Here is a 21,978-nt window from a genome sequence, read left to right on the forward strand (position 1 = left end):
GAACATCCTGCCTAAAATATACGATGATGTACTGTACATTTAAGAAACAAATCTGGGTCACAGGTCTGTGGAGTGTGGTTAGGCTTACGGAGTCAGCCGGTCCCTCCCCCACCACCGACACACCTCCCCCTCTCCCCCCACCACCGACACACCTCCCCCTCTCCCCCCACCACCGACACACCTCCCCCTCTCCCCCCACCACCGTCACACCACCCCCACCCCCCACCCCAAACCCATACACACACACACACACACACACACTCTCTCAAAGGTCACGTGGTTCACGGTTCACTTCAACACCCATATATCGCTTCCTGCCTGCCTGCCTGCCTGCCTGCCTGCCTCCTTCCCAGCCTGCCAGCCTGCTTCCTTCCCAGCCTGCCTCCTTCCCAGCCTGCCAGCCTGCCTCCTTCCCTGCCTGCCAGCCTGCCTCCTTCCCAGCCTGCCTGCCTGCCTCCTTCCCAGCCTGCCTGCCTGCCTCCTTCCCAGCCTGCCTGCCTGCCTGCCTCCTTCCCAGCCTGCCAGCCTGCTTCCTTCCCAGCCTGCCTCCTTCCCAGCCTGCCAGCCTGCTTCCTTCCCAGCCTGCCTCCTTCCCAGCCTGCCAGCCTGCTTCCTTCCCAGCCTGCCTCCTTCCCAGCCTGCCAGCCTGCTTCCTTCCCAGCCTGCCTGCCTGCCTCCTTCCCAGCCTGCCTGCCTGCCTCCTTCCCAGCCTGCCAGCCTGCTTCCTTCCCAGCCTGCCTCCTTCCCAGCCTGCCAGCCTGCCTCCTTCCCTGCCTGCCAGCCTGCCTCCTTCCCAGCCTGCCAGCCTGCCTCCTTCCCAGCCTGCCAGCCTGCCTCCTTCCCAGCCTGCCTCCTTCCCAGCCTGCCAGCCTGCTTCCTTCCCAGCCTGCCAGTCTGCCTCCTTCCCAGCCTGCCTGCCTGCCTCCTTCCCAGCCTGCCTGCCTGCCTCCTTCCCAGCCTGCCTCCTTCCCAGCCTGCCAGCCTGCTTCCTTTCCAGCCAGCCTGCCTCCCTCCCTGCCATCATGCTAACGGGTAGTGTGTGTTAGGCTTATCTTCGGGAATGAGCCGGTCTCACCCCCACCACCAACAAACCACCCGCCCCCTACATCCCATCTCTCAAGGTCACGCGGTTCAACCGCGTGACTACCACTCACTCCCTGCCTGCAAGCTAGCCTGCCTGCCTGCCTGCCTGCCTGCCTGCCTGTCTGCCTGCCTGTGCCTGCCAGCCTGCCTGCCTGTGCCTGCCAGCCTGCCTTTCCCTCCCTAATTCTCACTACTTCCATCCCTTCCTGCCTACCTCCTAGCATCTCTCCCTACCTCCCCCTCCCTCTTAGCATCTCTCCCTCCCTCCCCTTCCCTCCTAGCATCTCTCTCTCCCTCCCTCCCTTTCTGACTAATTCTCTCCCTCTCTCATACTGCCTCCCACCTAAGCTCCCTCATCCATCCACCCACCGGTCAGCCATCACTGACGCAATGCGTGCATTTGGAGCCGACATGGTGCACAGATGTTTCTTGATTGTGCAGATATGTAAAACAAAAGCACAGAATGAACATTCCAGCCTTATGGCAATTCAAAATAATAGGAATAATAGGCCGTGAATCTGTGAAGTCACAGTGGGCAAACTGGACCATCTCCCACCCACCACCACAAGCCGGCGTGACGCTTGGCGGACCCCTTCCTACCCGAACTTTGTTCGGGTAGCATGACTCCCCAACCCCAATCGGGAAACTGGAAGTTTCGGATAACTAAAGTTCGGAAACCAAGTGGTGCTCTGTATAGCCATGCGCCATTTAACCCTTGCACTGCTCACCTATTTTCGGCAAAAACGTCTTGGTGCAATTGACAAGGACATATTTTTGTTATTTTTACAAATGTTCAGGTAAATTTAATGTCAAAATGTTTCCAAAGTCAAATATTTCCATTTCAAAACACAAATAGTAATGAAAACATTAAAAAACATTAAAATATAGCCAAATTAAAAAACAAAAAGCACAACTCTCTGAGCGCCTAAAGGCGCTTTGCAGCAGTGCAGTGGTTAAGGGTTAAGATGGAGAATGGCAAACAATATTATTATAGCCGGAAACCAACCTGGAAATAATCAACTGCAGGTCAGAGAACTACTGAGATTGTGACAAATTCTCACTCAAACAACAGATTACAGAACAAACTAGGAATGAAAACACACTAGATCTGATCTTCACAAACAACGATGAACTAATCAGAGACATTACAATCTCAAATACTACATACTCAGACCGCAAGCTCATTGAAGCTCAAACTATCGAAAATACCAGCAGTAGGTCCAAGAGAATCAACAAGCAGGAAGAGTTATACAATCAATTCAATTTTCCCAGTCAATTTGAGGATCGACCGGGGAAAAAGCAAATAGTTTCCCCCTTGCAAACATTCAATGGGGGAAACTGCCACCCAGTGAATAGCACAATTGACAGCTGAAGCATACAAGATCTGCTTGAAGTACAGTATGTGCCTGTGAGGAGAGTCACAAAACCAGTGTTGAGTGTTATGAAACTCCATTTTCTGGACAAGACCCGGAGGCTCCTCGGAGCTATCCAGGGAGGGGCCAAGGCACTGTACCCCGAGACACCCAAAGAGGAAGCCGGCAATGTAGGAACCAGCGTGAGGCCCCTGGAGGCCGAACCCAACGATTGCGAGAGAGGCGGAAGGGACGTCCCCGAAGGAAACAGAACAGCTGATGAAGCCAAACCCGACCTGGCAGGTAGACCATAAGGGCAAAGTTCAGGCTCCCGCACAAACCCTCAAGCAACAGTCTCGTGTTCCGGGAGCCCCCCAGAAACAGGCAAAGGCGGGACCGCAGCCGAAGCAGAGGGACAAGGAAGCGGTCTGAGCATCCCCACACAAGACCCAGCCAGATCCGAACCTGAGAGGGAACCAGATGGGACTTCCTCCAGTTCACCAGGAACCTAAACCCGGCGAGCTGGGAAAAAACCAAATCCCTGGCAAGCAGACACGGACCAGCTGGGAGCCCACACTAGCCAATTGTCGAGGTAGGCCAGAACCTGGACACCTAAAAGACGCAAATGGGCCACCATGACCCGGGTAAGGCGTGTGAAAATGCGAGGTGCCAGATTCAAGCCGAACGGAAGGCAACGAAAACGTAACCCTGACACCCCACAACAAAACCGAGTCAGCCCCTGAACCCCAGATGAATTGAGATATGTCAATAAGCATCCTTGAGGTCCAGGGACATCATCCAAGCGCCCGGCTCCCGGCTCCAACAAAAGATGGACCTGTCTTGAATACTGCTCAGTACTCGCTTCTCTCTTCAGAGCAGGGAAGATTGCTGAAAGAGGGAATAGAGAGAACCTATACGGCATACATAGACGCAATAAGGCATCTAAATTATTGGGTTCGTCTCAAAGCTCTCCAAATGTATTCACTAGAAAAGAGATGAGAGCAATATAAAATAATATGAACATGGAAGATACTGGAGGACCAGGTACCAAATCTACACAGTAAAATAACATACTGGAGTGAACAATATGGAGAAAATGCAGAACAGAACCAGTGAAGAGCAGGGATGCCATAGGCACAATCAGAGAACACTGTATAAACATCAGAGGTCCACGGTTGTTCAACATCCTTCCAGCGAGCATAAGAAATATTGCCGGAACAGCCGTGGACATCTCCAAGGGAAAACTAGATCATTTTCTCCAAAGAGTGCTGAACCAACCGGGCTGTGGTGAATATGTGGACCTGCGGGTCGCTACAAGCAACAGCCTAGTGGACCAAACTCTCACAAGTTAAGCCAGGCCTCGGGCCAGGCTTGGGGAGTAGAAGAACTCCCAGAACCCCATCAAGCAGGTACCTGGGACCTGAGGTCCGCGCAGTCCCGTTTTGGAATCGGAAACAGGCGGGAAACCCACCTGAGGGACAAGGTCGTTTTGATCACACCAAAGCAAACCCACTCCATGATGACCCGACCTAAGTGCAAAAGAAAAAGCCTGCCCCGCCAACCCCAAAGAAGGAACCAGCCACGTAACGCCATCGCAGGCTGCACAAAACGACCCGAAAGGCCCACGAATCATGAGACCAGGAGTGAGCAAACAGAGCGAGCCTCTTCCCCATCGCCTCGTCAATGGGACAAACCATAAAAGGGCCGACACTTTTTACTGAATCCCATCGACGCACAGCGTGATCACTGCGCCATCCAGACGAAGACGGGAGCCAAAGACGGGGGACAAAGGCCACGCTGGCACCAAAACTGGAACCACTGGTCCCACCACGACGGGAGAAACCCCCGAGCCCTGGCACGACCCTTCTGGGAAGACCCTCCACGGACCCCCCGGAGAACCAACAAGTCCGACATGGGACGACAACTAGAAGATGCCTGCAGATACTGCACCACTCCAGACTCTGCAAACAGCAACGGACAAAAAGGCTAAGAAAGCCTAAGAGCCAGAGCCCAAGCGGATTCCAAATAAAAAGAAGCAAGCACCGCCTGCCGACATGCGAGACGAGAAGCAAAAAAACAGCGACACCGCATCCCGCAAAATTGGCGCAAACAGCTTCAAAAGTGCAGACGACGCACACACACCGCCGAGGCCAATGCACCAGATCCAGGAGCGGCCCCAAGCCCTTCACATCCTTCTCAAATCAGTCCGAGGACAGCTCGAGAAAGGAGAAGAATCGCAAGGCCAAAGCCAAGAGGCCACGGGCGCTCAAGTCCTCAGTAACCAACACAGACGAATGGGAAGAGACCTGCACATGAAGCTACACCACACCTACATCCCGAGGAAGGGCAGGGGCGAACAAGCACACACTGAGGTGCTCAAACTCGCCCCCCAGGAAAACCTGAACCACTGTATGAGCCTCGCACCTCTCAAGCATGAGGAACCAACAAAACGAATGCCATGCCTCCAACGACAAAAAAGGGCAGTCTGCAAGCCAGGACACCTCCGGAACCTCATAACGAACCCAGTACAGACAGGAAGCTCCATACACGAAAGAAGTGGGATCCATTATGAAGGCATAATCCGGGTCGCGCAGGAGGTAAGACACAATGGCCTCTCGCACCACATGGGGCAGGATGCAGGAGGCCAAAAACCTCTGGAAAGCCAGGACCAAAGCACCCTCGGGATCACAGAACCGAACCCGGGGAGGGGTAAACACCAAATCCAACTCGTATGAGGAGGGGGGAAAACCCACTCCCAGTAACACTAAGCTCAACTCCGAGGATACAAAAACTCAAGCGGGGTCCAACGAGGTCCAAGGCCCCCCAAATCAACCCCTCCCTGCCCCGGGAACCTCCCCACAAGGATGAGGGGCTGAGCCATCCTCTAAACCCCCCCGCCTCGAGAGAAAAGGCAGGAGCAGCAGAAAAAGCAACAAAGGGGGCCCACTGGTCAGACCCAGAAGCTCCGGCTGGAGGACCAGGCTCGAATGTCTCCATCGCCACACCAGAAGGGGACTCCTCCAAAAGTGCCCAAGTCTCTTTACCTTGACCTTGAAGTTACCTTGAGGTGCTTCTGGGGCTTAGCGTCCCCGCGGCCCGGTCGTCGACCAGGGCTCTTGGTTACTGGACTGATCAACCAGGCTGTTGGACGAGGCTGCTTGCAGCCTGACGTATGAGTCACAGCCTGATTGATCAGGTATCCTTTGGAGGTGTTTGTCAAGTTCTCTCTTGAACACTGTGAGGGGTTTGCCAGTTATGCCCCTTATGTGTGGCGGAAGCGTGTTGAACAGTCTCGGGCCTCTGATGTTGATAGAGTTTTCTCTCAGAGTACCTGTTGCACCACTGCTTTTCAACGGGGGTATTCTGCACATCCTGCCATGCTTTCTGGTCTCATGTGATGTTATTTCTGTGTGAATGTTTGGGACCAGCCCCTCTATTATTTTCCACGTATAGATTATTATGTATCTCTCCCGCCTGCACTCAAGAGAATACAGATTTAGGCTCTTTAGTCGGTCCCAGTAGTTTAGATGTTTTACTGAGTGGATTCTAGCAGTAAAGGATCATAAAAAGGAGTTTGCATGCTCTCCAGTTCAGCAATGTTTCCAGCTTTGAAAGGGGCTGTCATTGTGCAGCAGTACTCCACTCTAGAGAGCACTAGCGTTTTTCAAAGTACTGTATCACCATTGGTACAGCTTCTCTGATGTGAAAAGTTCTTGTTATCCAACCTGTCATTGTTCTTGCAGTTGTGACGGCTACTTAATTGTGTTCTTTAAAGGTAAAGTCCTCCAACATGAGTACACCCAGATCCTTTACATTGCCTTTTCGTTCTGTTTTAATTTGCCCGAGTTTTGTACATGGTTTCCGTTTTTATATTTTCATTTTTTCCATAGCGCATGAGTTCATGATACGAGGTGACAGTATTAGGCATAAGATGACGGTCCTGGAACAACCAAGAAAGAAAGGACACCACCACCCGAACCGAAAGCGAAGAGGAACGACGAATGGAAGGACTGCCAGGAAACGTCATACTGCCGCCGAAAAGCCCACAAGTGGGAACCATCAGAGAGGCCACCTGAGCACCATAGAGATGGTGATAAACCCGAGTCAAAAACACCAAACGAGAAGACTCTAGGAGAAGAGCGAACCAGTCTCGTACCGCACCGGGCCGATCTCCTGAAAGATGTGGAGCCGCAAAAAACCTCTGGGTTTGGACACCGGGCAAGCAGCGCCTGAAACCATGGCTGGGCCGGTCACCATGGTGCCAAGAGGGCTACTCGCCCCTGGTAAGTCCACAGGAAGAAGTTCACCTCCGGGTGCCAGAACGTCTGGCAGAGCCAACTGAATGAGTCGGCGTCGACCGTCCATTCCATAGACAGGGGAACGAACCGGGACAGGCTATCCGCTAGAACGTTGGACACCCCCCAGACATGAACTGCCAAGAGAGCGAAACCCTGAGAACTCAGCAGATGAGTCTCCCGAAGATACCAACCCCAAAGAGCCAAGGACCGCATCGAAGTCCTGCGGTTTATGCAATGAACCACTGGGAAGCAGTCCGAATGGAGCCGGATCGTCGATCCGCTTGCGATCCGAACATTCGAAGTGCAAACCACACCATGCTGTGGGCCAGACGGAAGGACAGACCCCACCGCTCCTGGCCGGCCTGGTGAGCACTGGTCACAAAGCCCCAGCCGAGAGACGACGCGTCCATTAACACATCAAGCGAAGACTCGGAGAGGTGCCAAGGCACAGAACCCCGAAAAACCCGAAGAGGAAGCTGGCAACGCAACAGCCAACACAAGGATCCCGGGGGTCGAACCCAGCGATCACGAAAGGCGGAAGGGACATCCCCGAAGGAACCAGAAAAGCCGACAAAGCCAAACCCGACCCAGCAGGTAGACCAACATCGCAAAGTTCAGGCTCCCGCACAGACCCCTCAAGCAACCGCAGGGGCGACCTGGGAACCCCCCCCCCCAGAAACAAGCACATGCGGGACTACAGTGGAGAGACACCAGAGGAAGAGACAAGGAAGTGGTCCGAGAGTCCCAAACAAGACCCAGCCGGGACTGAACCTAGGAGGGAACCAGATGAGACTTCCTCCAGTTCACCAGGAACCCGAACCCAGCCAGCTGGGAAAGCACCAAATCCCTGGCGAGCAGACACACGGATCGACTGGGAGCCCAAACCAGCCAGTCGTCGAGGTAAGCCAACACCTGAACATCTAACAGACGCAGACGGGCCACCACTACCCGGGTAAGATGTGTGAACATGCGAGGTGCCAGATTCAACTCGAACGGGAGACAACGAAAGCGGTAACTCTGACGCCCCACAACAAAACCAAGCCAGTCCCGGAACCCCAGATGAATAGGGACATGACAATACGCATCCTTGAGGTCCAAGGACACCATCCAAGCGCCTGGCTCCAACAGAAGCCAGACCTGGGACAAAGTGGACATCCGAAACGAGGGGCATGAAACCCAAGGGTTCAGACAGAACAAATCCAGAATGAACCGCAGGTCTGCACAGTCCCGTCTCAGAATTGGAAACAGGTGGGAAACCCACCTGAGAGACGTCGTCTTTTCGACCACGCCCAAGCGCACCCACTAAAAGATGACCCGACAGAGCGCAGGAGAGGAAGCCTGGCCTGTCAGCCCCGAACCCCCCAAAGGAGGAGGAGCCACACAACGCCACAGTAGGCCGAGAGAAACAACCCGAAAAGCCCACAAACTGTGAGACCAGGTGTGAGCGAACAGAGCAAGCCTCTTCCCCCACTGCCCCATCAATGGGGCAAACTGCAAAAAGGCCGCTGCCAATTACGAGAACCCAATCTGCGCACAAAGCGAACATCGCACCAATCTGGCGCAGTCAGGACCACAGGCGGCACTGGCACCGAACCCGACACCTGTGGCCGACCCTGATAAACTGGAACCACAAGCTCTGGCACGAACCCACCGGGAAGGAACCCCCCGGTTCACCCGGATAACCAACAATTCAAACATAGGATGGCAAGTGGAAGAAGCAGCCTGAATATAACACTCAACCGCAGAGGCCTCAAAAAGCAGAGGAAAAAAGGGGAAGACAATCTAAGAACCAGGGCCCAAGCGGATTCCAAAGAGGAAGCGAGAACAGCCTGTCGACACGCAAAACGTGCAGTGAAAAACCGCAGCAACCCCTCTCGCAGGATCGACACAGATTCAAAACAGCAGACGACGAACGAGCAGCAGAGACTAAGGCGCCAGACCCAGGAACAGCTCTAAGTGCCTCTACATCCTCCACAAGCCAATCCGAAGACAGCTCCAGGAGGAAAATGAAATGCAGAACTGAAACCAAAAAAACACGAGCGCACAAGTCCTCAGCCACAAGAACAGCTGACAAGGAAGAAACCTGCTCATGAAGCTGAACTGCACCAATATCCCGCAAAAGGACAGGAGCAAAAAGGCACTCATTAAGATATGCAAAATCACCTCCCAGGTAAACCCGGACCACCGTCAACGCCTCGCGCCATTCAAACATACGGGTCTGAAAGAAAGAGTCCCAAGCATCCAACGAAAACAAGGGGCAGTCCGCAAGCCTGGATGACCCCGGAACCTCATAACGCACCCAGTAAGGACACAAAGATCCAAACCTGAACTAAGAAGGATCCATTATGGAGGCATACTCCGGGTCACGCAGGAGGTAAGCCGCAATGGCCGACCACACCTCAGGCGGCGAGATGCGGGAAGCCGAAAACCTCCGGAAAGACGGAACCAAAGAATCTGCAGGGACACGGAACCGAACCCGGGGAGGAGCAGAACCCAAATCCAAATCTTACACAGAGGGGGGGAAAAGAAAACTCCACTCCTTGCAACAGTAAGCCCCCACTCAGAAGGACAGAAAATCCAGGCGGGGTCCAAAGGAGCCCAATAAACAGCATGAAAGTTGAAGATCCAAACAAGTTTATGACTGACATCCAAGCTGCAGATAATATACACAACTGATATTAGCACAAACTCAGAAGACTTTGAAAGAGAAATTGACAACATGCACATGCACTGAGCCCCTGATCCTGACTCACAGAATTTCATATTCATAAAGAAATGTAAAGTACAGTGCCAGGAGCACAAGTGCTCAGTGTAATATGGAAAAAGAGCCTGGATACAGGGAATACTTGCTTGATCCATATCAAGCAGGGGGAGATCCATATCAAGCAGGGGCCTCAAGTACTGCTGGTATCAAGCAAGATACCAGCAGTACTTTAATCAGCAGATATAGCTCCTCAGGACAAAGGGAGGTAATAAAACTTAGGTAAAAAATTATGGACCAGTTGCACTAACATCTGACATAATAAATGGTTTTGAAAAGAGTGATTATGAACCAAGTTTCCGGTTTTATTGAAAATAAGGAACTTTACAACCCAGGAAACCATGGATTTAGAGAGGGAAGATCCTGTCTGTCATAGTTACTCAGCCACTACAACAAAATCACAGAAGCTTCAGAAGAAAAACAAAATGCAGATATTGCTATACACAGACTTTGCAAAGGCATTTGACAAATGTAACCATGGAGTGATAACTCATAAAATGAGATCAATAGGAATATCCTAACTTCCTATTAATCTCTTCTCTTCAACAACCTAACTAGTGGGTGAATAACCAAACTAGCAGGTGAACAACCTAACTAGTGAGTGAATGATTTAACTACCATGTGTCTCATTTTCAGAGTTGTTCAGATTTACCTTGATGGTGTCTGTTTTGTCTCGCTGTAACTTTCAGGTGGCTTTCTTGGTTATGGTGGTTATCTTCTTGAGGTTATCTTGAGATGATTTCGGGGCTTTTTAGTGTCCCCGCGGCCCGGTCCTCGACCAGGCCTCCACCCCCAGGAAGCAGCCCGTGACAGCTGACTAACTCCCAGGTACCTATTTACTGCTAGGTAACAGGGGCATTCAGGGTGAAAGAAACTTTGCCCATTTGTTTCTGCCTCGTGTGGGAATCGAACCCGCGCCACAGAATTACGAGTCCTGCGCGCTATCCACCAGGCTACGAGGCCCCCCCAGTGATCTAGCATCCCCAGCTCCCTGCGCATTCATGAAAGGACCAGGTTTTGGCCTGTGGTGTCCGATAGGCTTTTAATGACACATAAGTGTGTGACGTGATGTGTTGAGCTATCAAGGTGGTTAGGAACAGGGAGGCACCAAGGGAGCCCTCAGAGAAAAATCCAAGTATCGAATTTTTCTTTTTCTTTCATAAATTAAGTAAACTGGGTGAGGGGGGGGTTCATTAGGACCATGGATTCGTGCAATTCAATTTTGCTGACTCACGTTGTAGGGGGGAGAGCTATGATGATCATGTTAGTTGGTTTATATGTTCATTTCACTTCAATTTACAGTGTGTGTGTGTGTGTGTGTGTGTGGGTGTGTGTGTGTGTGTGTAATAGCTCAATTTATTTATGCATAATTGACAAAAGCAGTGAATGAGTACTGTACATAGGCCTACAATGTAATACATAAACCTATATTGCACATAAATCAGTTACTGGCAAAAGCTGATCACACAGGGCCCGATGGTCTGCAGTGTGAAGCTGATCACACAGGGCCCGATGGTCTGCAGTGTGAAGCTGATCACACAGGGCCCGATGGTCTGCAGTGTGAAGCTGATCACACAGGGCCCGATGGTCTGCAGTGTGAAGCTGATCACACAGGGCCCGATGGTCTGCAGTGTGAAGCTGATCACACAGGCCCCGATGGTCTGCAGTGTGAAGCTGATCACACAGGCCCCGATGGTCTGCAGACGATGATATCAGTGGGTCTAGCATCTCACAATCATACCCTACCGAAAGGAAACACACATAAATACTATGGATAACTTACATATGTATACGAATAATAGTAAAAATCCATGCCACATCCCATGATGCAAGGGGTGGAGTATCATATCACAAGGGGTGGTGTATCATAACACAAGGGGTGGTGTATCATAACACAAGGGGTGGTGTATTTGCAAAGGTGTTCGACAAATGTGACCATGGGGTGATAGCTCACAAAATGAGGTCAATGGGAATAACTGGAAAAGTAGGACGCTGGATACTCAATTTCCTGTCGAACAGAACACAAAGAGTAACAGTCAATCAGATAAAATTGAGTCCAAGCGATGTTAAAAGCTCTGTACCTCAAGGTACAGTCCTTGCACCTCTATTGTTCCTTATTCTCATATCCGATATAGACAAAAATACACGTCACAGCTTCATGTCGTCCTTTGCAGATGACACAAAAATCAGCATGAAAATTACTTCTGCTGAAGACATTGAAAAACTACAAGCAGATGTCAACAAAGTTTTCGATTGGGCAACAGAAAATAACATGATGTTTAACAGTGATAAATGTCAGGTACTCAGGTACGGCAAAAATGAGGATCTGAAACATAATACAGAGTACAAAACACAATCGAATCTTCCCATAATAGAAAAACAGCATGTAAAGGATTTGGGAATAATGATGTCCGACGATCTAACGTTTAGGGAGCATAACCAAGCAGATATCGCGTCAGCCAGAAAAATGATCGGATGGATTACAAGAACTTTCAAATCCAGGGATCCCATCACAATGGTTGTACTCTTCAAGTCACTTGTGTTGTCCCGTCTCGAGTACTGCTCAGTACTCACTTCCCCCTTCAGAGCAGGAGAGATTGCTGAAATAGAGGGAATACAGAGAACATATACGGCACGCATAGAAGAAATAAAACACCTAAATTATTGAGATCGTCTCAAAGCTCTCCAAATGTACTCTCTAGAAAGGAGACGAGAGAGATACCAAATAATATACACATGGAAAATACTGGAGGGCCAGGTCCCAAATCTACACAGTAAAATAACAACGTACTGGAGTGAACGATATGGAAGAAAATGCAAGATTGAACCAGTGAAGAGCAGAGGTGCCATAGGCACAATCAGAGAGCACTGTATAAACATCAGAGGTCCGCGGTTGTTCAACGTCCTCCCAGCGACTATAAGAAATATTGCCGGAACAACCGTGGACATCTTCAAGAGAAAACTGGACTGTTTTCTAAGAGAAATTCCGGATCAGCCGGGCTGTGGTGGGTATGTGGCCCTGCGGGACGCTCCAAGCAACAGCCTGGTGGACCAAACAATCTCTCAAGTCGAGCCTGGCCTCGGGCCGGGCTTGGGGAGTAGAAGAACTCCCAGAACCCCATCAACCCAGTATCAACCAGATACCAGGTACCAAGGGGTGATGTATCATAACACAAGGGGTGATGTATCATAACACAAGGGGTGATGTATCATAACACAAGGGGTGATGTATCATAACACAAGGGGTGATGTATCATAACACAAGGGGTGGTGTATCATAACACAAGGGGTGATGTATCATAACACAAGGGGTGGTGTATTATAACACAAGGGGTGGTGTATCATAACACAAGGGGTGGTGTATCATAACACAAGGGGTGATGTATCATAACACAAGGGGTGGTGTATCATAACACAAGGGGTGATGTATCATAACACAAGGGGTGGTGTATCATAACACAAGGGGTGATGTATCATAACACAAGGGGTGATGTATCATAACACAAGGGGTGATGTATCATAACACAAGGGGTGATGTATCATAACACAAGGGGTGATGTATCATAACACAAGGGGTGGTGTATCATAACACAAGGGGTGATGTATCATTACACAAGGGGTGGTGTATTATAACACAAGGGGTGATGTATCATAACACAAGGGGTGATGTATCATAACACAAGGGGTGGTGTATCATAACACAAGGGGTGATGTATCATAACACAAGGGGTGGTGTATCATAACACAAGGGGTGGTGTATCATAACACAAGGGGTGATGTATCATAACACAAGGGGTGGTGTATCATAACACAAGGGGTGATGTATCATAACACAAGGGGTGATGTATCATAACACAAGGGGTGATGTATCATAACACAAGGGGTGATGTATCATAACACAAGGGGTGGTGTATTATAACACAAGGGGTGGTGTATCATAACACAAGGGGTGATGTATCATAACACAAGGGGTGATGTATCATAACACAAGGGGTGGTGTATTATAACACAAGGGGTGATGTATCATAACACAAGGGGTGATGTATCATAACACAAGGGGTGATGTATCATAACACAAGGGGTGGTGTATCATAACACAAGGGGTGATGTATCATAACACAAGGGGTGGTGTATTATAACACAAGGGGTGAAATCTCCTAACACAAGGGGTGGAATCTCCTAACACAAGGGGTGGAATCTCCTAACACAAGGGGTGGAATCTCCTAACACAAGGGGTGGAATCTCCTAACACAAGGGGTGGAATCTCCTAACACAAGGGGTGGAATCTCCTAACACAAGGGGTGGAATCTCCTAACACAAGGGGTGGAATCTCCTAACACAAGGGGTGGAATCTCCTAACACAAGGGGTGGAATTGCCAAACACAAGGGGTGGAATCTCCTAACACAAGGGGTGGAATCTCCTAACACAAGGGGTGGAATCTCCTAACACAAGGGGTGGAATCTCCTAACACAAGGGGTGGAATCTCCTAACACAAGGGGTGGAATTGCCAAACACAAGGGGTGGAATCTCCACCCAGTATGTGATTTGCATGTCAGGCTGCAAGCAGCTGCGTCCAACAGCCTGGTTGACCAGACCACCGGCCTGGAGGCCGGGTCAAAGACCTTGACCACCAGAATCAACACAAGAGTTGGAACACAAGGGGTAGCATCTCCTAACATATGAGGCAGGGGTTTCTGTGATAATCACAGAAACGTTAGAAGAAAAACAAAATGCAGATATCTGTTTACACAGATTTTGCAAAGACATTTGATAAGTGTGACCATGGAGTGAGAGCCTTTAAAATTAGATCAATTGGGAAAACAGGTAAAGTGGGGCATTGGATTTTCAATTTTGTCACACAGAATGCAAAGAGTAACTGTTAATCAAATAAGATCAAGTCCAAATGCCATGAAAAGCTCTGTATCCCAAGGTACAGTCCTTGCACCACTATTCATTCTCATTCTTATCTCGGATTTACAGTACTGTAAACAAAAAACTAGTCACAGCTTTGTGTCGTCCTTTGCTGATGATAAGAAAATCAGCATGAAAATTTCCTCTGTAGAACACACTGAAAAATTAAAAGCCAATATTAATAGTGTTTGATTAGGCAACTGAAAATAATATAAATGTTTAACTGTAATAAGTTCCAGGTACAGAACTTAAGTATGGTGGAAACGAGAAACTTGAACAAAACACCGGGTAAAGGACACAGTCAAACTTAATTAACAAGGAAAGCAACATGTAAAAGATTGGGGAATTATGATTGTTGACGACCTGACATCCTGGGTCCTGCGCTACGGGAAAAAATGAAAATATAAAAACAGAAACCACATACAAAATGCAGTCAAATCATAACATAAAACAAAAAACCAGCGTTGAATGTAATGAAACGCCATTTTCTGGGTGAGCCCCGGAGGCTCCCTGGAGCTTATCGGGCTAATGTATGTTATGTTAGACCGGGACATTAGCTAAGGAGTTCAGACCTACCAGGGACCAGCGCCAGAACCTGGCCCCTTCAGAGAGGTTTCAGGGAGCAATGGCCCTGGAAAACCCCATATGGTTGGGGGTTTTCCTTATCTGCCAACGACCGGGGTTAGGCACCCAGAAAGGTAGGCGTAACAAAACAAACCCCACATGGTAAGAAACTACAACAAAAACCGAACAGAGAGGTAGAAAACTCCCTACAATCCCAAGGAAACAAGCAAACATCACACTTTACTGCCGCGCCGATCGTCCGCGCAGCCCTCCCCACCCCGGGAGGGGGAGGGGGGAGCCCCGGACCTACCGCGCCGGCTGCCAAGCTCCAGTTCGGAAGCTAAGCTTCAACCAACGCGAAAAAACCGCCGACCGGTGGGAGGGAGGGTTTCCAGGGAGCCTCCGGGGCTCACCCAGAAAATGGCGTTTCATTACATTCAACGCTGGTTTTCTGTGGGGAGCCCCTACGGCTCCCTGGAGCTTCATACCCAAAGAGAAGGAAAAGAAAGGGCTAACCCGGGAGGCGGCCGCCACAAACTCTGCAACGCAAAGCCAAGACAACCGGTCGCAAACCTGCGACCCAAGGCAACAAGAACGCCCAAGAACAGACAGCACATATGGATGGGCGGCCAAAAACCTGTGCGACCCACAATTCCCTGCGCCCGAAATGAGCCCGAGACGTCACCAACACAGCAGCAGTTGCTGCAAACGTCTGAACAGCACGGGCGCAAAGACAGACCGCAGGAAGAAGGAAAAAACTGCGGACGACCCGGGAGACCCGAGCCCTGAAAACAGGGAACGAAGGAACCGGATCAGCCACAGCGCATCCCCAGGCACGGTACGCCGGCAACAGCAAAAAGCACAACTGGACAACACAGGACGCACCCCCCGGCCAAACCAAACAAGTACCAATACCCCAAGAACCCCTCCGGAAAGCAGCCGTCTCGACCGTCGCCAGGACAGAGAAAGGCTGCACACCAATAAAGCTACCACCAGTACCAAAGAGGAGGAAACTGAAACCGAAGGGGCTACCACAAACTGAGGGGAAGAGAAGAAGGCACCCTGAACAAGGACCAGGATGGCTCAGGCGACTCATGAGCAGGCCGGAGGGGAAACAAAACGCGAGAAAACGTAATAAACGTCATACAGTCTCCAAGACGAAGCTCGCAGGTGGGACACCGGCAACAAAGCCACCTGAACACCATAGAGATGGCGATACCAGCGTCAAAATACCAGACGCGAAGAGCCAAAGAGAAGGCCGAACCAGTCACGGACAGGACCGATTCGGCCTGCTGAAAGAGGCGAAGCCTCAGGAAAAACGCCCCGGGTACGGACACCTATCAAGCAGCGTCTGAAAAGAAGGCCGGGCCGGCCACCGTGGAACCATAAGGACTGTTCTCGTGGGAATGGGCTGCAACCGAGCCAGAACCCGAAGCAACAGCTGGACCGGGAGAAGAGGTACAGGTACCCCCCACCTCGACCAGGCCTGCCGAAAGCCTCCACCGTGAAGTCCTCGCAGGTGGGAAGGGCGCCACAAAACGGGCGACGCCTAGACCACGCCGACCCGAAGACGTCCATGGCCAGGAGTCCATAAGCCCAACAGAGCCAACAAAACGAATCGGCGACGACTGGCCAACCCACGAAGAGGAATGAACCGAGACAGCTGTCCACCAGGACGCAGGACACACCCCGGACACGAACCACACGGTTAACCAAACCCCCTGTGGTTCCGGCAAGAACCACCAGAGAACAGTCCAAACAGAGCTGAATGGTAGAGTACCTAGTGACCCAAACCCTCCGAAGCGCAAACCAGACAGCCATGAACACCTGAACCGGGCTGTGAGCCCGATGGACAGACAGACTCCATCAACCTCGGCCGACCTGGTGAGCACTGGTCACAAAGCCCCAGCCGAGAGACGACCCGTCCGTGAACACATCGAGCGAAGGCTCGGGGAGCTGCCAAGACACGGAACCCCGAAAACCCCAAAGAGGAAGCTGGTGACGCAGCACCAACACCAGATCCCCAGAGGAACCCAAGGAATGCAAGAGGCGGAAGTGGAGTCTCCGTAGGAACCAACCGACGCCGGAGCCAAACCCGACTCCGCGGGCAGACAAGCACGCCGAAGTGCAAACTCCCGCACAACCGCCCAAGCAACCGCTGAGCAACCCGGGACCCCCTCCTGAACAGCCAAAGGCGGGACCACAGCCACAGTAACACTTCTGGAGGGAAGACAATGAGGGGCTCAAGAGCCTGAAACAAGGCCCAGGTCCGAACCCGGGACGGAAACAGAAGGTAAAACCTCCAGATCACCCGGAAACCAAACCCAGCGATCTGGAAAGAACCATCCCCTGGCGAGCAGACAAGCGGACTGACTGGGAGCCCACTCCAGCCAGTCGTCGAGGTAGGCCAGATACCGAATCTCAGACGCAGACAGGGCACTAAGATCCGGTAAAGATGCAAAGAGTATACAAAGTGCCCTTCACAAAAAAGGGAATGCAATAAAAACAGCAAACCTGAAGCCCCACCACCAAAGCATTGTATGACAATCATATTAAGACATATTATGACATATGACAATCATTATATGACAATATGACAATTATAATCAAAGCATTATATGACAGTGCTGGGAAGACGGGACACCACGAGAGTAGCTCTCATCCTGTAACTACACTTAGGTAAGTACACATAGGTAATTACCAACCGTGCTAGCCCCAGAAAAACTGGAGAGGAACGTGCCAAGAAGTGACCTGGAGGTCCAGGTCCACCATCCATGCACCCGGCCCTAACAGAATCCGAACAGGAGACAACAGTCCTCCGAGCAGGGCAGAGGATCCAGGGCGCAGACGGAAGTAGTCCAGAAGAACTGCAGACTGGAAAAGCTCATGACTGCAAAGAGCAGACGGGAAGCCCAGAAGGATGGGGCGGATCGACCACGCCCCACGCACCCACGAAGAGGAAATGACGAAGCGCAGGGAAGAAGCCCACCCCGCCAGCTCTGAACCCCCCCCCCCCCAAGGGGGAGAAGCCGTCCTCCGACGCCAGCAGAGGCCGGAAGACAACCCAAAGAGCCCACCAACAGCGGGACCAAGCGAGAGGCAACAGAGCAAGCTGCTCCCCCAGCGCCCAGTCAACAGAGAAGGGAACAGAACCCCTTCAGAAAGAAAAAGTACACTACCGAAGTCATGAGGAGAGACTACGGGAATGAAACCACACTTCGCTGGAAGAGGAAGTGAGGGGAGACCTGATCACCACATACAAGATACCCAAGGGAATCGACAGGGTTGAGAAGGACAGGCTATGTAACACAAGGGGCACACGCACTAGGGGACACAGGTGGAAACTGAGTACCCAAAAGAGCCACAGATAGAATTAGTGTGTCAGAATGGGAACGGGAAAGCACTAAGAAGTAATGTGGCGACTCCTCACACAAGTAACGAGGCTGACCCCCATACAATGTCACATGTAGACATGACAGAGCCCAAGAGGCACAGACCAACAGAAAGATAAAGTTAGTGATGCTGACATCAATGATTCTGCTTTTGATACTTCAGAAATTTTAGTGAATCCAGTCGAGACAAATTTAAATGATGACATCTCTTCATGTTTAAATGCTGAAAAAGATAATAATTACTCCACAAAAATGGGTACATCTCAGGAAAACAAGAAAGAAGAGAGAGGCAGAATATTAGAAGATCTTAAAGTCAATAATTTAGAGATTAAAAAGCAGGAAATGCCCAAAACATACACAAATAATGAGAATGAGGGTTACAATTCAGATGAAAGTACAGATATTGAAAATGAGTTGGAGACCCCAGACAAAGTTTCAAAGCCTTCAGTGAATGTTGACAGTTCACATGGAAGTGAAATGTCGCATCTTGAACTAAGTATGGACTCAACTGTGCCTGAAAATAAAGACTGTATGACACCTTCAAGCATGACAAACCCGAACTCTAGTTACAAGAAAGAAAATGATGCAGCATCATCTCAAACTTCATTAACAAAAACTCAAGAACCACAGGCAGAAGCATCAGAAAGAGATAAAAAATCTTACCAATTTAAACGCGTGTCTAGAATGGCTGCTCCTGCAAAAACATCTCTTCTTACACCTCACTCAACAGAGAACCAATCAACTCCAGATTCTTCCACGTTAACTGATGCCACATTCTCGCTCATCGATTTGCCCGACAGTGAAGGTAGCGGAACTCATGAATCCGTTTGTGTTAAATTGCAGGCGCCAAGAAGTAAGGGAATGCTAAGTGACAGTGAAGGACACATGCTGAGTGACAGTGAGTCTGAAGATGGAAACTTCTCTCAGAAGTTGTTTGATTTGCCACCAGAGTTTGATGATTTGAAAACTGAAAAAAGTCAGGATGAAAACATGGGTGAAAGAGGAGATGAGGCTTCAGAAATGGCTATAGCAAAAGAGACGCCAAACAGGAAGAGCTCAAATATAGATCAAGAAACTAATAACACAAATATGGATGCTACCGAGGAAAAAATTAAAGTACAGGATAAGAAGAACCAAAAACAAAAGATCAAAGAATGTAACAAAATAAAAGTTGAAGTAAAAGATGGTGATAAGGAAGAGATGAGTGAAGATCAAACCACGACCACCAAGTCTGTGAACAGAGTTGACAATTCAGAAAATGGCAGTTCTCCTACCCTTACTCATACAATAAGAAAGCCTAACACACCTGTAGATGTGGGGACATTACAAACATCTCATTCTGAAACTGATCTTGAATGCAGAAGGAAATCAAAAAGAAAAATTGATTATAATAATAAATCGGGTAACAAGAGTGAGGAAATTGGTGAATCTCCCACAAAAAAAATAAAAAATCGTAATGCCAGCAAACCTAAAAACAAAGTTGATACAGAAGAAACACAGCTTGAATCCAAAACAGTACAACCAAATACAACAAAGGCATACTTGGAAAAGGATGATGCTCAGTTATCAATGATTGTTGAGAGTGAACCTCCTGAAATAGAAGTGGTCACACCTAATGGCTCAGCTCTTGGTAATACAGATAAAGAGCAGAAAATTAAAAATGAAGATGCTAAGATAATTGGAGCTGGTAAAATGTCATTAAGAGGACAAAAGATTATTAATAAAAAAGAAGAAAATGAGAATTCATTGCCTGTACTAGATAAAAGGAAAAGTAGAACTACAAAAATTAATTTAAAAGAAAGTACAACAAAACGTGGGACAAGGACTAAGTGTAAAAACCCTATGAGTGAATCATTAAAACCTATGAGTGAATCACCTGTTGACGGACAGGTTGAGAGGCAGGACCAAGGAGCCAGAGCTCAACCCCCACAAGCACAACTAGGTGAGGACATATATTGTAAAAGCACAAGCCGCCGACTAGTGGCAAAGAGCACTACGCCGGCCAGGCAAAGAAGGCACAAAACTGCATCAAAAGGCCCACCTCGACAGCAAAACCACAAAGTCCCAGCACAACCACAACATGTGCCAAGACCCAAAAAGCTCAGTCTGCAAGCCAGGAAGACCCCGGAACCCCAAAAGGCAGAACCGGGTCACACGAGGAAACAAAGTCCCCTGAACCCACAAAAGGGGGCCCAAGAGGAAGAAACCTCCAGAACGAAACCAAGGAACCCAAAGGAACCCAGAATCGAACCAGTGGGAGCCCAAACCACCACATTTGCCGGCGGAGAACACCACTAAAAGGCAAAGCACAGACCCCAGCAGAACGCCCGGGGAAAACGGTCCCAACAGACCGAAAACCGAGGGGCAAGGTGTGGGAGCAAGCATACCAGCCAGGGGCACTGAGCCTAAACCCAGAGGCTCAGACCCAAAATCAACACCCAAACGTTCCCAGAGGAACAGGCAACGGCAAGAAAACACCAGAAAAACAAAAACGACAACAGGAGAACAAAAACCCTGCAAATTTTTTGAAAACTCACCAGAGACGCTCGCTCGCACACCCAGACGCATGTAAACAAACCGCAACGCCGCCCTGGTGGCCACGCCGGGAAACCGGCAGACGAAAATGGCCGCCAGCAGGGGCTGTGACTGACGCTTAATACACAAAAACACGCCAGCAAATGTGGGAAGCTAGCAGACTGGAAGGGCGAAAAACGACGCCCAACAGCAGAAAAACCCCTGAAGGGGCAAAACCGCCCCAGAACTGCTAGCAGGCAACCCCCACAGCCCCGGGAACCAACAACAGAGGCCCCGGGGCAGAGCCGTCCTCCAAGCCCTCCGCCCTTAAAGAAAAGCAAGAGCCCATGGGAAAGGCAACAAGAAAGGGCCGCTGGTAAGACCCAGAAGCCTTGGCAGGAGGCACAGGCTCAAACCTCCGTCCCCAACCCGAACGGGGCATCCCCCGAAAACCGCCCGAGTCTCTGCCGCAACTGAACCCCGCCCCGACCCCGAAACCCGCAGACGGTCCGGAGCCGGGAACATGGAGAGAAAGGGGCGAGCAGCACCTAACCAAACGGGGCGGCCACGGGGCATTCGAGTGGGAAACCAACCTAGCATGTTGCAGCAACCTAACCTAGCTTGCAACACGGATGCCGCCTGTACTCTGAACAGTAATAACATCAGGAGAGTACTGGAGAACAAGCAGAGAATCACTCGCAAGACTCCGGGTCAAGGTGTCAGTGACCCAACAGGCAGCATGACGGAGGTAAAAATGGCGACTGTCACCCGGAGACAAGGGAACAGCAACCAACGATCCCGTTCAAGACGGGTTGGAACCCGGAAGACACATTCAATGGTCCCCCGAGCCCAGACAGGGGTTTCCAGGGCCCGTAGGGTAACAACTACGGGAAGCCCGGGCAAGGTGTTGCTAACCGGTTAAGAAACCCAAACATAACAAGAGGGTAGATTATAGCACTGAAAACCCCGGAGACGTGTACAAGCACGGGGGCCTAGCAGAGGGCCGCCAAACACTACCAGTGGAACTATAACCACCTTAGGCAGACCCCCACCAGGCAAGAAAATTAAAAACAAAAGAAAAACCCCGCAAAAGTACACCGTC

The 21,978-nt window shown here is 50.2% G+C and overlaps 1 non-coding gene across 1 annotated transcript in view; it reads right to left on the reverse strand.

The window, feature by feature from the left end:
- Positions 1-2,059: 2,059 nt before the first annotated feature.
- The window catches only part of LOC123745443 (uncharacterized), a 50,541-nt gene continuing 30,622 nt past the window's right edge, over positions 2,060-21,978 (reverse strand). The window contains exon 2 of the transcript XR_011222050.1: positions 2,060-11,236. This is a non-coding gene — a transcript (uncharacterized protein). The remainder of the gene's footprint in view (positions 11,237-21,978) is intronic.

This window comes from Procambarus clarkii, chromosome 44, assembly GCF_040958095.1.
Source record: "Procambarus clarkii isolate CNS0578487 chromosome 44, FALCON_Pclarkii_2.0, whole genome shotgun sequence".
Taxonomy (NCBI): Eukaryota; Metazoa; Arthropoda; class Malacostraca; order Decapoda; family Cambaridae; genus Procambarus; species Procambarus clarkii.